Here is an 18246-nt window from a genome sequence, read left to right as displayed (position 1 = left end):
TCATCCACATGGGTCGAGCGTTGTCGTACTTTTGTTATGCGTTCGGTATTGTCCTATCGCCATATGGGCTCATGTTGCCATTCTGATGAAAACTGGTGGTGCTTGGTGGGTCCCATAGAGCGGACTTGTGGTGGGGTTCAGGACCGTCTTCAGTACAACTTGATATTCTGACATCCCTTTCGTGTCATCCTTAAGAATACATAGGCATACATCCGGTATGGCGTACTATCCTATTCTTTCTAGTATTTCGGTCACTATAGAGGCTCTGATGCTGAGGTCCCTGCGACGGGGGTTGACCGGTCCCACCGGTCAGTGGGGCACATCTGAGAACGTATTGGGGGTCGTGTTTGATAGAGGTCCCTTCGGCACAGTTCCCATGACCCGGGCGTGGTTTGGTGGTGATCTGTCTTGTTGCGCTGACGTTGCTCAGTGGTACTGGGTTAGTCCCCCTGCCTTGTGGGTCTTATTGCCAGAGGGTTGGTTGGCAACTCCATTTCACCAAGTTGCTCAACAGTCGGATGGCCGACAACTCCGCCTCGGCGTGTTGCTCGACAAGCGGGTTGGTCGGCGATTCCGACTTGCCGACTTGCTCGGCGGGCGGGTTGGTCGGCAACTCCGCCTTGCCGACTTGCTCGGTAGGTGGGTTGGTTGGCAACTCTGCCTCGCCGATTTGCTTGGCGAGCGGGTTGATCTGTCGTCTTCGGGAGGCCTTTTTGGGCTGCTTCGCCGAGTCGCTCGGCAGGCGGGCTGGTCGGTTGGGAGGCCTTTTGGGCCTTCCTCGGGCACCCAGTTCCTAGATACCCGACAGTAGCCCCGATCCTTTGTGTAATTGAGAGCACCTAGAGGAGGTGAATATGTGATCTTGTAAAAACAACTCAACAAAATAAACTTGGACTAATATTGGATTAGTGAAAGCAAGAGCCAAGTTTGAATGAGTGTAGTAGACTTCTTCACTTAATTGCTCTTCACTAAGTGAGTATTAAACTTTGAGCAAATAATGTAAGTGACGTAGATAGAGAGAAAATCGCAGTATGATAAAGACACGTGACACAATGATTTTTATCCCATGGTTCGGCCAAGTAGAATACTTGCCTGCTCCACGTTGTGGTGTCCCAACGGACGAGGGTTGCACTCAACCCCTTTCAAGTGATCCGAAGATCAACTTGAATACCATGGTTCTCTTTATCTCAATAATATCTCGTTGTGAGGAATCTCCACAATTTGGAGTCTCTCACGCCTTACACAAATGATTTCAAACGGACACAAGAGTAAGGGGAAATAGAAACACACACGAGTGAGAGTTGCAGCAACAACACGCACACCAGAAAAGAACGAGCACACAAAACATCACAGCGGAGTTACAACTCAAAGAATTGCTCGAATCTCTATCACAATGAACCAAATGTGTGTTTGCGAAGCCTCGGTGTTGTAGAATGTTCAATGGGTGCTTGGTGTACTGCTCTATGCGCCTAGGGGTCCCTTTTATAGCCCCAAGGGAGTTAGGAGTCGTTGGAGCTCCATTTGGAAGGCTCTAGTTGTCTTCTGTCCGCGGGTGCACCGGACTGTCCGGTGCACACCGGACAGTGAACTATGCGCAGGCTAGGCGCGGGCAGAGAATCCCTGATTGGTTGTTTTCCTGTCTTGGGGGCACCAGACCGTCCGGTGCACCACTTCACCGTTGGCCCGAGGCCAACGTGGCAGCTACCGTTACGCGACTGGCACACCGAACTGTCCGACGCCTCGTGCAGACCGTCCAGTGAATTATAACCGCACAGGCTAGAATTTTTGAGAGCAACAAGTTGGTCAGACCATGCACCGGACTGTCCGGTGGGTGGCACCGGATCGTCCGATGCGCTGCAGTCCAACACCTTTTCTATGTTTCTTTCTTTGTTTTCTTTTGCTCTCTTTTGGACTGACTTTATAAGGTCCCTGACACTTAGACAAATATGATTAGCACACAAAACAATTGACTAAGTGTCCAGAGCTTACCTTTTCACTTGGTCCATCTAGATTTACATTATGTCCACTTCAGAGCTCAATTTGCTTCATATACATTTCTTATAAAACATGTTAGTTAAAACATAATGTGTTGTCCATCTAATCATCAAAAAAATATAGAAATGTCCCAAAGTCACATTTCCTTTTTAGTAAATCCTTGGAGTTACGCAGAGGCTTTTCCTGAGTGGTTGCCTTTTTAGGTGCGCGCAAGCGCATCTGCTAGTTGTAGCCCCCGAGCCCGGACCAATCGACACGGGTTGCTTGGGGGTTTATACAATGTAAGGGAGAGACCCTTTTATGTGATGGTTCATCACGCGCAGGGCGAGAGTCCATCTCCTATCTTTTCTGGCTGGCCTGGGCGGGTGCCTTTCTAGGTGCGCGCAAGCGCATCTGGTAGATGTAGCCCCCGAGTAATCCATATGGATTGCTTGGGGGTTTATACAGTTTAAAGGGCAGACCCTTTTCTGTGATGGTTTGTCACGCGTCGAGCGAGAGTCCATCTATTGCCACTTTATCGTCGTTCCGGGGCTTGCTTCCTGCGTTCACCACCTGTCTTTTGTCAGACACGCTTCCCCCTCGGAGGGTTTCTCCTTTTGATTTTTCGGAGGGGAGGGCCTCCCTCCCTCAACCTGGTCGGTGCGAGGGGAAGGGGGCATCGAGCTAGAAGTGGGTTATCCAAGTAAGATCCGATTAGAGGTGAAAACGGGTCGGGTATACCCGTCGGGTACCGGATAAGGATAGTGTAAATACCCATTTTTCGGATACGGATTCAGGTATTTTTATATTCGGGGATACTGCAGCTTCGGATCGGGTCGGATACGGAGCTAGGACTACCCGATAAATACCCGGATATTTTCGGGTCGGATACGAATACCCGGAATTCGGGTACCCGTTTTTACTTTTTCTGCATAATATAGTTATAAAATCATAACTTTTACGTATGAAATCAGATGAAGATAAAGTTTATATGAAAATTGTAGAGCTCGAAGAGATCTATAACTTTGTAGTACATCATTTTTTGTTTAAACAAATCTTTAGGCCAAAATCATTGAAATAACGTTCAAATAGCCACAAAATGTCATGAAATCTTAAGGAGGTACAACCTATGTCCATATATAACCATAAAAAATATTTGGATCATAAGATCTATAAGATGTCTGTGTTCCTTCCTTCCATTTCCCTTTCACTTATTTGTATGGGTTACATGTGAAATCACTATAAGTATCCAAGTTTCAACATAATCAGTACTTTACTTTATCATTTTCATATGAGGACTTGAGTTATCTTCGTATAAAATGTTTATTAATTTTTGTAACTTATTTGCAATTTTTGAGTGAAACTAGAATATTTTATGAATTTTTAATATTGTGGTGTTAGTTCTACAATGTCCTTGTGATTAGTAACTTTGAACTGTATGATGTCAATTTTATCGGTTTCATTTCCTACATTTGATCTATCATATACATGATTATGTATTGCTTAATTTATGTGTTTTTGTTGGATGGTTGGATATTTAATATCATCGTGATGAACTACCCGACAACTATCCGGTACCTACCCGAGTAGTATCCGTTATCCGTTTCTTACCCGCCTGGATTATTACCCGGTCTCGTCCTGTATCCGTACTTAATCTTAACTACTCGTATCCGGTCCTGTATTCGAGAGAAATACATTAGGGTAGGATATAGGGTGACCCTGTATCCAGCTGTATCCGTCCCATTTTCATCCCTAGATCCGATATGGCTTGAAACGAGCTCTTGTGAACACAGACAATCAAAGAGAAAGCACACAAGAGACACACGATTTTTATCCCGTGCTTCGGCCAAGTATCACTTGCCTACTTCCACGTTGTGGCGTCCCAATGGACAAGGGTTACACTCAACCCCTTTCAAGTGATCCGATGATCAACTTGAATACCACGATTTTTCCTTTCTTAGTCTTCTCCTGTTTGCGAGGAATCTCCACAACTTGGAGCCTCTCGCCCTTACAATGATGATCACAAAAGAAGCACAAAAGTAAGGGAGGGGAGAGCAACACACACAAGACTCAAATCACAGCACAATCACGCACACAAGTCACAACTTAAGCTCAAAACACAACCCACGGAGTTCACAACTCAAATGGAGCTCAAGTCACTATCTCAAAGAATCAAATGCACGAAGTTGGAGTCTTGGAGTCTTAAAATATTTCTTGTAAGCTTGGGTAACTCCTCCATGCGCTTAGGGGTCCCTTTTATAGCCTCAAGGTAGCTAGGAGTCGTTGGAGGCCAACAAGGAAGGCTATCCTTGCCTTCTGTCGGGTGGCGCACCGGACAGTCCGGTGCGCCACCGAACAGTCACTGTAGACGGTTCGGTGCCGATCTCCTTCCTATTCTGGCGCAGACGACCGTTGCATCTCCGGGCCAGATGGCGCACCGGACACTGTCCAGTGCACACCGGACAGTCCGGTGCCCCCTGCCGACCGTTGGCGCGGGCCACGCGTCGCCCACGGATTGCGCGGCCGACCGTTGGCTCACCGGACAGTCCGGTGCACCACCGGACAGTCCGGTGAATTATAGTCGTACGCCGTCGATTTTTACCGAGAGTGGCATGTTCACCGAAAGCTAGCCTGGCGCACCGGACACTGTCCGGTGCACCACCGGACAGTCCGGTGTGCCATACCGAGCTGGACTTCGGCTGCACCAAGCCAAGTCATTTGCAATTCTTTTCTTCTTTTCTTCTCATTGTTTCTAGCACTTAGATAAAACATATTAGTACTTAAAAACTATGTACTAAGTCTAGAAACATACCTTCTCTTCGATTTGCACTTCTCTCTTCATTTAGCACATGAGAACTTATTTAAATGTGTTGGGCACTTAATCACCAAAACATAATAGAAATTGCCCAAGGGCACATTTCCCTTTCAATCTCCCCCTTTTTGGTGATTTATGCCAACACATCCAAAAGCAACTAAAAGAGGTGCAACATCACTGCAATTGAGAACAAAATTGTATTTGCACAAATTTTGACATATTTGGATCATTCTTTGCCACCACTTGGTTTGTTTTTGCAAATCAAATTCATTTTCCTATCTCTAAGTCAAACACACTTGTTTAGGCACAAAGAGAGATATTCCAATGGAAAAATTGATCAAGTTCCAAAAACTCCCCCTTTTTCTCATAATCATAAATTCTCCTCCACAAGAGACCAAATTTTGCAATAAGAGTGTTTTGGACAAATCAAAAATTCTAACTCTACTATTTTCAAAATTCTCAAGTGGTAGCTGATCCATTTGCTTTGGCCTTAATTTCTCCCCCCCCTTGGCATCAAGCACCAAAACGGGATCATTTTTGGCCCTTTAACCCCATTGCCTCACCAAAAATGTCAATTAAGAGCAAAAAAGGCAATAAAAGCATAAGAATGAACTTGGAGGTGAGTACGCTAATACCGGAGTGCAGTGGAAGTCTTTGCATGGTCCAAGTTCACCTTTCCCTTTCAATGCACCTTTGAGACTACATCAAGTAACTCAAACACAAGGGTTAGTCTCAAAGGATCAAGTTGTAGCACTTCTCCCCCTAAATATGTGCATTATTCACACATGGACTTGTTAGGTCCAGGGATCCCTTGCACAACTTGAGCACCATAAATAAGCAACAAATTGCATAAATGTATAAGTAACATGATCAAAGGCATAAAACACATGTATGCTATAGATCAATCCAAGTTATGCGAATCTAAGACATTTAGCTCACTACGCAGCCTGCAAAAGGTTTTCTCATCTAATGGCTTGGTAAAGATATCGGCTAGCTGGTTCTCGGTGCTAATATGGAATACCTCGATATCTCCCTTTTGCTGGTGGTCTCTCAGAAAACTATGCTGGATGTCTATGTGTTTAGTGCGGTTGTGTTCAACAGGATTATCCGCCACGCGGATTGCACTCTCATTGTCACATAGGAGTGAGACTTTGCTTAGATTGTAGCCAAAGTCCTGGGGGTTTTGAAAGGGAAATGTGCCATTGGGCCATTTCTAAGTATTTTGATGATTTAGTGTCCAACACAAGCGCTTAAGTGTTAAACTATGCCAAATGGTGGACAAAGTGCAAATCAATACAAAGGTATGATTCTAGACTTAGTACATTGGTTTTTGTGTACTAACAAATTTGTCTAAGTGCTAGAATCAGAGAAAATACATTTGGATAAGTCTTGGCTCGAGCAGCCAAGACTCTACTCGGTCTGGGTGCACCGGACTGTCCGGTGGCGCACCGGACAGTGTTCGGTGGTGCACCGGACAGTGTCCGGTGCGCCAGTCTGGCTCTGGTGAAAAGGCTGCTCTCGGGAATTCGTCGGCGGCGTACGGCTATAATTCACCGGACTATCCGGTGGTGCACCGGACTGTCCGGTGAGCCAACGGTCAGCTGGACCAACGGTCGGCCGAGGAATCCGCGTGTGACGCGTGGCCGAGCCAACGGTCAGAAAGGGGTACCGGACAGTGTCTGGTGCGCCAACGGCTCCAAATCACCAACGGTCGGCTGCGCCAAAACAGGAAAGAAATCCGCACCGGACAGTGTCCGGTGGTGCACCGGACTGTCCAGTGCGCCAGTCGACAGAAGGCAAGAATTGCCTTCCTGGATTGCTCTCAATGGCTCCTAGCTGCCTTGGGGCTATAAAAGGGACCCCTAGACACATGGAGGAGTACACCAAGCATCCTTTAAGCATTCCTAAGCACCAAGACCTCATTTTCGCGCATTCGATTCTTTGTGATAGCAACTAGAGCTCCATTTGAGTAGAGAACTCTTTGAGTTGTGTTAAGAGCTCAAGTTGTGACTTGTGTGCGTATTGTTGCTCTGATTTTGTGTCTTGTGTGTGTTGCTCATCCCATTCTTACTTCCGTGATTCTTTGTGTTAATCAAATTGTAAGGGCGAGAGGCTCCAAGTTGTGGAGATTCCTCGCAAGCGGGATATAGTGAAACAAAGCAAAACATCATGGTATTCAAGTGGGTCTTTGGACCGCTTGAGAGGGGTTGAGTGCAACCCTCGTCCGTTGGGACGCCACAACGTGGAGTAGGCAAGTGTTGGACTTGGCCGAACCACGGGATAAACCACTGTGCCTCTCTGTGTTGATCTCCTTGTGGTTATTGTGTTTTGCAAGAACTCCTCTCTAGCCACTTGGCTTTATTGTGCTAACTCCTAATCTTTTGTGGCATTAAGTTTCAAGTTTTTACAGGATCACCTATTCACCCCCCCCTCTAGGTGCTCTCAATTGGTATCAGAGCCGTTCTCTTCAAAGAAGGGACTAATCGCCCGAAGGGATGGATCCTAAGGGAAAGGTAATAGTGATCAACGACAAGGAGAAGGAGTCCTTCATCAATGAGCCGAAAGACGACAAGCCCACTGACTCGGGCTCAAGTCAAAAGAAGAAGGACGGGAAGAAGAAGAGGCGTATCAGGAAGATCGTCTACTACGACGACAGCGACGAGTCTTCTTCTTCCCAAAAGGACGACGACGACAACGACTACGAGAAAAGGAAGACGGTTAATTCAAACTTTTCCTTTGATTATTCTCGTATTCCGCAAAATTCCAATGCTCATTTGCTTTCCATTCCCCTCGGTAAACCCCCTCACTTTGATGGAGAGGACTATGGATTTTGGAGTCACAAAATGTGTAGCCACTTGTTTTCTCTCCATCCAAGTATATGGGAGATAGTAGAAAATGGAATGCACTTTGATAGTACGGATAGTCCCATGTTCATCAATGAACAAATTCATAAAAATGCACAAGCTACTACTGTGTTGTTAGCCTCATTGTGCAGGGATGAGTACCATAAGGTGAGCGGCTTGGACAACGCCAAGCAGATTTGGGACACCCTCAAGATCTCACATGAGGGGAACGACGTCACCATGCTCACCAAGATGGAGTTGGTGGAAGGCGAACTAGGAAGGTTCGCAATGATCTGGGGGAGGAGCCAACCCAAACATACAACAGGCTCAAGACCCTCGTCAACAAAATAAGGAGCTATGGAAGCACACGATGGACGGACCACGACGTCGTCCGCCTAATGCTAAGGTCTTTCACTGTCCTTGATCCACATCTTGTAAACAATATTCGTGAAAATCCTAGGTACACCAAGATGTCGCCCGAAGAAATACTTGGAAAGTTCGTAAGCGGGCGGATGATGATCAAGGAGGCAAGATACGTCGATGAGGCGTTGAATGGTCCAATTCATGAGCCTCAAGCCATTGCTCTCAAGGCAACAAATAGCAGGGAGGCGCTACCTAGCAAAGTGGCACAAGTTGAGGCGGCGGGGCTCAATGAGGAAGAAATGGCACTCATCATCAAGCGCTTCAAGATGGCGCTAAAGGGTCGCAAGGAGCATCCCAAAAAGAGCAAGACGAAGGGAAAGCGCTCCTGCTTCAAGTGTGGTAAGATTGGTCACTTTATTGCTAACTGCCCCGATAATGATAGTGACCAGGAACAAGGAAAGAATGGGAAAAGAGAGAACAAGAAGGTTTACAAGAAGGCTAAAGGCAAGGCACACCTTGGAAAGGAGTGGGATTGAGATTGCTCTTCGTCCGACTCCGACGACGAAGGACTCGCCGCCACCGCCTTCAACAAATCGTCTCTCTTCCCCAACGAGCATCACACCTGCCTCATGGCAAAGGAGAAGAAGGTAAGTACTCGAAATGCTATTACTTATGCCTCTTCAAGTGATGATGAATCTAGCGATGATGAAGTAGACTATGCTAGTTTATTCAAAGGATTAGATATGACTAAAATTGATAAGATCAATGAATTAATTGATGCTTTGAATGAGAAAAATAGACTTTTAGAAAAGCAAGAAGATCTCTTATATGAAGAGCATGATAAATTTGTAAGTGCACAAGGTTCTCTTGCTTTAGAAGTTAAAAGAAATGAAATGCTTTCATATGAATTGCCTACATGCCATGAATCTATTTCTAGCTTAAATAGTATCAATGATGACTTGAATGCTAAACTAGAAATAGCTAATAAATCAACCTCTTGTGTAGAATATGTTGTGGTTTGCAATAGGTGTAAAGATTTTAATGTTGATGCTTGTAGTGAACACCTAGTCTCCATTTCCAAATTAAAGGATGAAGTGGCTAGTCTTAATGCTCAACTTAAGACTAGCAAAAGTGAATTTGATAAACTAAAATTTGCAAGGGATGCCTACATGATTGGTAGACACCCCTCAATTAAGGATGGACTTGGCTTTAAGAGGGAAGCCAAGAACTTAACAAGTCATAAGGCTCCCATCTCCGCCAAGGAGAAAGGGAAGGCCCCTATGGCTAATAGTGCTCAAAAGAACCATGCTTTCATGTACCATGACAGGAGATATTCTAGGAATGTTCATAGAAGTTATGATGCTTTTGATTCTCATGCCATGATTGCTTCAAGTTCTTCTATTATGCATGATAGAAATTTTGCTAGGAAAAATGTTGTTCATAATATGCCTAGAAGAAATGTTGTTCATGTACCTAGGAAAGTAAGTAATGAACATTCTACAATTTACCATGCTTGCAATGCTTCCTTTGCTATTTGTAGAAAGGATAAGAAAGTGGTTGCTAGGAAATTAGGGGCAAAATGCAAAGGAGACAAAACTTACATTTGGATTCCTAAAACTATTGTCACTAACCTTGTAGGACCCAACAAGAGTTGGGTACCTAAGACCCAAGCCTAATTTGCCTTGCAGGTTTATGCATCCGGGGGATCAAGCTAGATTATCGACAGCGGATGCACAAACCACATGACGGGGGAGAAGAAGATGTTCACCTCCTACGTCAAGAACAAAGATCCCCAAGACTCAATCATATTCGGTGACGAGAATCAAGGCAAGGTTAAAGGACTAGGAAAAATAGCAATTTCTTCTGAGCATTCTATCTCTAATGAGTTTTAGTTGAATCGCTTGGATATAATTTGTTGTCCGTTAGTCAATTATGTAATATGGGATATAATTGCTTATTCACAAATGTAGATGTGTATGTCTTTAGAAGAAGTGATGGTTCATTAGCTTTTAAGGGTGTATTAGATGGCAAACTCTACTTAGTTGATTTTGCAAAAGAGGAGGCCGGTCTAGATGCATGCTTAATTGCTAAGACTAGCATGGGCTGGTTGTGGCATCGCCGTTTAGCACATGTGGGGATGAAGAACCTTCACAAACTTCTAAAGGGAGAACATGTAAGAGGTCTAACAAATGTAACCTTCGAAAAAGATAGACCTTGTGCAGCTTGTCAAGCAGGTAAACAGGTGGGAAGCTCTCATCATACCAAAAATGTGATGACCACATCAAGACCTTTGGAGCTGCTTCATATGGACCTCTTCGGACCCGTCGCCTATCTAAGCATAGGAGGAAGTAAGTATGGTCTTGTTATTGTTGATGACTTTTCCCGCTTCACTTGGGTATTCTTTTTGCAGGATAAAACAGAAACCCAAGGGACCCTCAAGCGCTTCCTAAGGAGAGCTCAAAATGAGTTTGAGCTCAAGGTGAAGAAGATAAGGAGCGACAACGGGTCCGAGTTCAAGAACCTTCAAGTGGAGGAGTACCTTGAGGAGGAAGGAATCAAGCACGAGTTCTCCACTCCCTACACACCACAACAAAATGGTGTGGTAGAGAGGAAGAACAGGACACTCATAGACATGGCGAGGACAATGCTTGGAGAATTCAAGACACCCGAGCTGTTTTGGTCGGAAGCTGTGAACACGGCTTGCCACGCCATAAACCGGGTCTACCTTCATCGCCTCCTCAAGAAGACTTCGTATGAGCTTCTAACCGGTAACAAACCAAATGTTTCATACTTTCGTGTATTTGGGAGTAAATGCTACATTCTAGTAAAGAAAGGTAGGAATTCTAAATTTGCTCCCAAAGCTGTAGAAGGGTTTTTGTTAGGTTATGACTCAAATACAAAGGCGTATAGGGTCTTCAACAAATCATCGGGTTTGGTTGAAGTCTCTAGCGATGTTGTATTTGATGAGACTAATGGCTCTCCAAGAGAGCAAGTTGTTGATCTTGATGATGTAGATGAAGAAGACATTCCAACGGCCGCAATTCGCACCATGGCGATTGGAGATGTGCGACCACAGGAACACCAAGAGCAAGATCAACCTTCTTCCTCAACAATGGTGCAACCCCCAACTCAAGACGATGAACAAGTTCATCAAGAAGAGGCGTGTGATCAAGGGGGAGCACAAGATGATCATGCTATGGAGGAAGAAGCACCTCAAGCCCCTCCGACTCAAGTTCGAGCGACAATTCAAGGGAATCATCCCGTCGATCAGATATTGGGTGATATTAGCAAGGGAGTAACTACTCGCTCTAGATTAGTAAATTTTTGTGAGCATTACTCTTTTGTCTCTTCTATTGAGCCTTTCAGGGTAGAAGAGGCCTTGCTAGATCCGGACTGGGTGTTGGCCATGCAGGAAGAGCTCAATAACTTCAAGCGTAATGAAGTTTGGACACTGGTGCCGCGTCCCAAGCAAAATGTTGTGGGAACCAAGTGGGTGTTCCGCAACAAACAGGACGAGCACAGGGTGGTGACGAGGAACAAGGCTCAACTTGTGGCAAAAGGTTATGCCCAAGTCACATGTTTGGACTTTGAGGAGACTTTTGCTCCTGTGGCTAGGCTAGAGTCGATTCGTATTTTGTTAGCCTATGCCGCTCACCATTCTTTCAGGTTATACCAAATGGATGTTAAGAGCGCTTTCCTCAACGGGCCAATCAAGGAGGAGGTGTACGTGGAGCAACCCCCTGGCTTTGAGGATGAACGGTACCCAGACCATGTGTGTAAGCTCTCTAAGGCGCTCTATGGACTTAAGCAAGCCCCAAGAGCATGGTATGAATGCCTTAGAGACTTTTTAATTGTTAATGCTTTCAAGGTTGGGAAAGCCGATCCAACTCTTTTCACTAAGACATGTGATGGTGACTTATTTGTGTGCCAAATTTATGTCGATGACATAATATTTGGTTCTACTAACCAACAGTCTTGTGAAGAGTTTAGCAGGGTGATGACTCAAAAGTTTGAGATGTCGATGATGGTCGAGTTGAACTACTTCCTTGGGTTCCAAGTGAAGCAACTCAAGGACGGCACCTTCATCTCCCAAACGAAGTACACGCAAGACTTGCTAAAGCGGTTTGGGATGAAGGACACCAAGCCCGCAAAGACTCCAATGGGAACAAACAGACACGTCGACCTCAACAAAGGAGGTAAGTCCGTTGATCAAAAAGCATACCGGTCCATGATAGGTTCCTTGCTTTATTTATGTGCTAGTAGACCGGATATTATGCTAAGCGTATGCATGTGTGCTAGATTTCAATCCGACCCAAGGGAGTGTCACCTTGTGGCCGTTAAGCGAATTCTTAGATATTTAGTTGCTACGCCTTGCTTCGGGATCTGGTATCCAAAGGGGTCTACCTTTGACTTGATTGGATATTCAGACTCCGACTATGCTGGATGTAAGGTTGATAGGAAGAGTACATCGGGGACGTGCCAATTCTTAGGAAGGTCCCTGGTGTCGTGGAGTTCTACGAAACAAACTTTCGTTGCCCTATCCACCGCTGAGGCCGAGTATGTTGCCACAGGACAGTGTTGCACGCAACTACTTTGGATGAGGCAAACCCTCCGAGACTTTGGCTATAATCTGAGCAAAGTCCCACTCCTATGTGACAATGAGAGTGCTATCCGCATGGCGGACAATCCTGTTTAACACAGCCGCACAAAGCACATTGACATCCGACATCACTTTTTGAGAGACCACCAGCAAAAGGGAGATATCGAAGTGTTTTATGTTAACACCGAGAACCAGCTAGCTGATAACTTTACCAAGCCTTTAGATGAAAAGACCTTTTGCAGGCTGCGTAGTGAGCTAAATGTCTTAGATTCGCGGAACTTGGATTGATTTGTAGCATACATGTGTTTATGCCTTTGATCATGTTCCTTATGCATTTTGTTGTTTATTTATGGTGCTCAAGTTGTACTCATGATCCCCGGACCTCACAAGTTCAATTGCAAGTGATGCACTTATTTAGGGGGAGGCATGCTACAACTTGACCCTTTGAGACTAACCGTGTGCTTGAGTTTACTTGATTTAGTCTCAAAGGTAGATTGAAAGGGAAAGGTGAACTTGGACCATGCAAGACTTCCACTGCACTCCGATGAGAGGGTAACTCACTCCAAGTCCGTCTTCATATTCTTATTGCCTTTTTACTCTTAGTTGAAGATTTTGGTGAGGCAATGGGGTTTAAGGGCCAAGATTGATCCCGTTTTGGTGCTTGATGCCAAAGGGGGAGAAAATAAGGCCAAAGCAAGAATTGGATCAGCTACCACTTGAGAATATTGAAAATAGTAGAGTAGAGTTTTGTTTTGTCAAAATACTCTTATTGTCTCTTAGTGCTAAAAGTCTGTCTCTTGTGGGGAGAATGCTTGATTATGGGAAAAAGGGGGAGTTTTTGAATCTTTGATCAATTTCTCTTAGAATACCTCTCTTTATGTCTCTGCAAGTGAATTTGACTTAGAGATAGGAAATTGAGTTTGATTTGCAAAAACAAACCAAGTGGTGGCAAAGAATGATCCAAATATGCCAAATTTGAATCGAAACCATTTCTTGTTCGAAATTGCATTGATATTGCACTTCTTTTAGTTGCTTTATGTTGTGTTGGCATAAATCACGAAAAAGGGGGAGATTGAAAGGGAAATGTGCCATTGGGCCATTTCTAAGTATTTTGGTGATTTAGTGTCCAACACAAGTGCTTAAGTGTTAAACTATGCCAAATGGTGGACAAAGTGCAAATCAATACAAAGGTATAATTCTAGACTTAGTACATTGGTTTTTGTGTACTAACAAATTTGTCTAAGTGCTAGAATCAGAGAAAATACATTTGGATAAGTCTTGGCTCGAGCAGCCAAGACTCTGCTCGGTCTGGGTGCACCGGACTGTCCGGTGGTGCACCAGACAGTGTCCGGTGCGCCAGTCTGGCTCTGGTGAAAAGGCTGCTCTCGGGAATTCGTCGGCGGCGTACGGCTATAATTCACCGGACTGTCCGGTGGTGCACCGGACTGTCCGGTGAGCCAATGGTCAGCTGGACCAACGGTCGGCCAAGGAATCCGCGTGTGACGCGTGGCCGAGCCAACGATCAGAAGGGGGCACCGGACTGTCCGGTGTGCATAAACAATGTCCGGTGCACCAACGGCTCCAAATCGCCAACGGTCGGCTGCGCCAAAACAGGAAAGAAATCCGCACCGGACAGTGTCCGGTGGTGCACCGGACTGTCCGGTGCGCCAGTCGACAGAAGGCAAGAATTGCCTTCCAGGATTGCTCTCAACGGCTCCTAGCTGCCTTGGGGCTATAAAAGGGACCCCTAGGCGCATGGAGGAGTACACCAAGCATCCTTTAAGCATTCCTAAGCACCAAGACCTCATTTCCGCGCATTCGATTCTTTGTGATAGCAACTGGAGCTCCATTTGAGTAGAGAACTCTTTGAGTTGTGTTGAGAGCTCAAGTTGTGACTTGTGTGCATATTGTTGCTCTGATTTTGTGTCTTGTGTGTGTTGCTCATCCCATCCTTACTTCTGTGATTCTTTGTGTTAATCAAATTGTAAGGGCGAGAGGCTCCAAGTTGTGGAGATTCCTCGCAAGCGGGATATAGTGAAACAAAGCAAAACATCGTGGTATTCAAGTGGGTCTTTAGACCGCTTGAGAGGGGTTGAGTGCAACCCTCGTCCGTTGGGACGCCACAACGTGGAGTAGGCAAGTGTTGGACTTGGCCGAACCACGGGATAAACCACTGTGCCTCTCTGTGTTGATCTCCTTGTGGTTATTATGTTTTGCAAGAACTCCTCTCTAGCCACTTGGCTTTATTGTGCTAACTCCTAATCAAGTTTTGTGGCATTAAGTTTCAAGTTTTTACAGGATCACCTATTCACCCCCCTCTAGGTGCTCTCAGGTTTGCCCCATCCAAAGTAGTTGCGCGCAACACTGTCCTGCATCAACATACTCGGCCTCAGTGGTGGATAGGGCAACAGAGGTTTTTTTGAACTCCAAGACACCAGGGACCTTCCTATGAATTGGCATGTCCCTGATGTACTCTTCCTATCAACCTTGCATCCAGCATAATCAGAGTCTGAATATCCAATCAAGTCAAAGGTAGACCCCTTTGGATACCAGATCCCGAAGCAAGGCGTAGAAACTAAATATCTAAGAATCTGCTTAACGGCCACAAGGTGACATTCCCTTGGGTCGGATTGATATCTAGCACACATGCATACGCTAAGCATAATATCCTGTCTACTAGCACATAAATAAAGTAATGACCCTATCATAGACCGGTATGCCTTTTGATCAACAGACTTACCTCCTTTGTTGAGGTCGACATGCCCGTCGGTTCCCATCGATGTCTTCGCGGGCTTGGCGTCCTTCATTCCAAACCGCTTAAGAAGATCTTGAGTGTACTTCGTTTGGGAGATGAAGGTGCTGTTCTTGAGTTGCTTCACTTGGAACCCAAGGAAGTAGTTCAACTCGCCCATCATTGACATCTCAAACTTTTGAGTCATCACCCTGCTAAACTCCTCACAAGACTTTTGGTTAGTAGAACCAAATATTATATCATCGACATAAATTTGGCACACAAAAGATCACCATCACAAGTCTTAGTGAAAAGAGTGGGATCGACTTTCCCAACCTTGAAAGCATTAGCAATTAAGAAATCTCTAAGGCATTCATACCATGCTCTTGGGGCTTGCTTAAGTCCATAGAGCACCTTAGAGAGCTTAAACACATGGTCGGGATACCTGTCATCCTCAAAGCCAGGAGGTTGTTCCACGTACACCTCCTCCTTTATTGGCCTGTTGAGGAAGGCGCTCTTCACATCCATTTGAAACAACATGAAAGAGTGGTGAGCGACATAGGCTAATAATATTCTTATAAACTCTAGCCTAGCCACAGGAGCAAAAGTCTCCTCAAAATCCAAACCTACGACTTGGGCATAACCTTTTGCCACAAGTCGAGCCTTGTTTCTTGTCACCACCCCGTGCTCGTCTTGCTTATTGCGGAACACCCACTTGGTTCCCACAACGTTTTGCTTTGGATGTGGCACCATGCTCCAAACTTTATTCCTCTTGAAGATGTTGAGCTCTTCTTGCATGGCCAACACCTTGTCCGGATCTTGCAAGGCCTCTTCTACCCTGAAAGGCTCAATAGAAGAGACAAACGAGTAATGCTCACAAAAATTAGCTAAACGTGAGCGAGTTGTTACACCCTTGCTTATGTCACCCAGAATCTGATCGACAGGGTGATTTCTTTGAATTGTCGCTCGGACTTGAGTTGGAGGGGCCAGTGGTGCTTCTTCCTCCATAACTTGTTCTTCTTGTGTTCCCCCTTGATCACGCGCCTCTTCTTGAGAAACCTGTTCATCATCTTGAGTAGGGGGTGCACCATTGTTGAGGAAGAAGGTTGATCTTGCTCTTATTGTTCATGTGGTCGCACATCTTCAATCGCCATGGTGTGTATTGCGGCCGTTGGAACATCATCTTCATCTATGTCATCAAGATCAACTTGCTATCTTGGAGAGCCATTAGTCTCATCAAATACAACGTCGCTAGAGACTTCAATCAAATCCGATGATTTGTTGAAGACTCTATACGCCTTTGTATTTGAGTCATACCCTAGTAAAAACCCTTCTACAGCTTTGGGAGCAAATTTTGAATGTCTACCTTTCGTCACCAAAATGTAGCATTTGCTCCCAAATACACGAAAGTAAGAGACATTGGGTTTGTTACCGGTAAGGAGTTCGTAGGAGGTCTTCTTGAGGAGACGATGTAGATAGAGCCGATTTATGGCGTGGCAAGCTGTGTTCACAGCTTCCGACCAAAACCGCTCAGGCATTTTGAACTCTCCAAGCATTGTCCTCGCCATGTCGATAAGCGTCCTGTTCTTCCTCTCTACCACACCGTTTTGCTATGGTGTGTAGGGAGCGGAGAACTCATGCTTGACACCTTCCTCCTCAAGGTACTCCTCAACTTGTAAGTTCTTGAACTCGGACCCGTTGTCGCTCCTTATCTTTTTCACCTTGAGCTCAAATTTGTTTTGAGCCCTCCTTAGAAAGCGCTTTAGGGTCCCTTGGGTTTCTGATTTATCCTGCAAAAAGAACACCCAAGTGAAGCGGGAAAAAGTCATCTACAATTACAAGACCATACTTACTTCCCCCGATGCTAAGGTAGGCGACGGGTCCGAAGAGGTCCATGTGAAGAAGCTCCAGTGGTCTTGATGTTGTCATCACATTCTTGCTGTGATGAGTGCTTCCCATCTGTTTCCCTGCCTGACAAGCTGCACAAGGTCTATCTTTTTCAAAGCAGACATTGGTTAGTCCTAACACATGTTCTCCCTTTAGAAGTTTATGAAGGTTCTTCATCCCAACATGTACTAGACGGCGATGCCACAGCCAGCCCATACTAGTCTTAGCTATTAAGCATGCATCTAGATCGGCCTCCTCTTTCGAAAAATCAACTAAGTAGAGTTTGCCGTCTAATACACCCTTAAATGCTAATGAACCATCACTCTTTCTAAAGACAGAAACATCAACATTTGTAAACAAACAATTATAGCCCATGTGGCACAATTGACTTACGGACAGGAGGTTGTAACCAAGCGACTCTACTAGAAATACGTTTGAAATGGAGTGCTCGTTGGTGATGGCTATCTTGCCCAAGCCTTTGATTTTGCCTTGGTTCCCATCTCCAAAGATGATCGTATTCTGGGAATCCTTGTTCTTGACGTAGGAGGTGAACATCTTCTTCTCCCCCGTCATGTGGTTTGTGCATCCGCTGTCGATAATCCAGCTTGAGCCCCAGATGCATAAACCTGCAAGACAATTTACGCTTGGGTTTTAGGTACCCAACTCTTGTTGGGTCCTACAAGGTTAGTTACAATAGCCTTTGGAATCCAAATACAAGTCTTGTCTCCCTTGCATTTGGATCCCAACTTTCTAGCAACTACTTTTTCATTCTTACATACAAGCGCAAATGAAGTATTGCAAGCATGGTAAATAGTGGAAGGTTCATTACACACTCTCCTAGGCACATGATGTACAACATGATTTCTCCTAGGCTTACCATGCACAAAAGTAGAGCTAGAGACAAACATAGCATGTGCATTAAAGGCATCATGATCATAACTCCTATTATAATGAGCATTCCTAGAAAATTTTCTATCATTATAAATGAAAGCATGATTCCTTGAGCACTATTAGCCATATGGGCCTTCCCTTT

The sequence above is a fragment of the Zea mays genome, chromosome 10 (assembly GCF_902167145.1).
Source record: "Zea mays cultivar B73 chromosome 10, Zm-B73-REFERENCE-NAM-5.0, whole genome shotgun sequence".
Classification (NCBI taxonomy): domain Eukaryota; kingdom Viridiplantae; phylum Streptophyta; class Magnoliopsida; order Poales; family Poaceae; genus Zea; species Zea mays.
The sequence above is the reverse complement of the archived record's forward strand: the minus strand, read 5'-3'. Positions refer to the sequence as shown.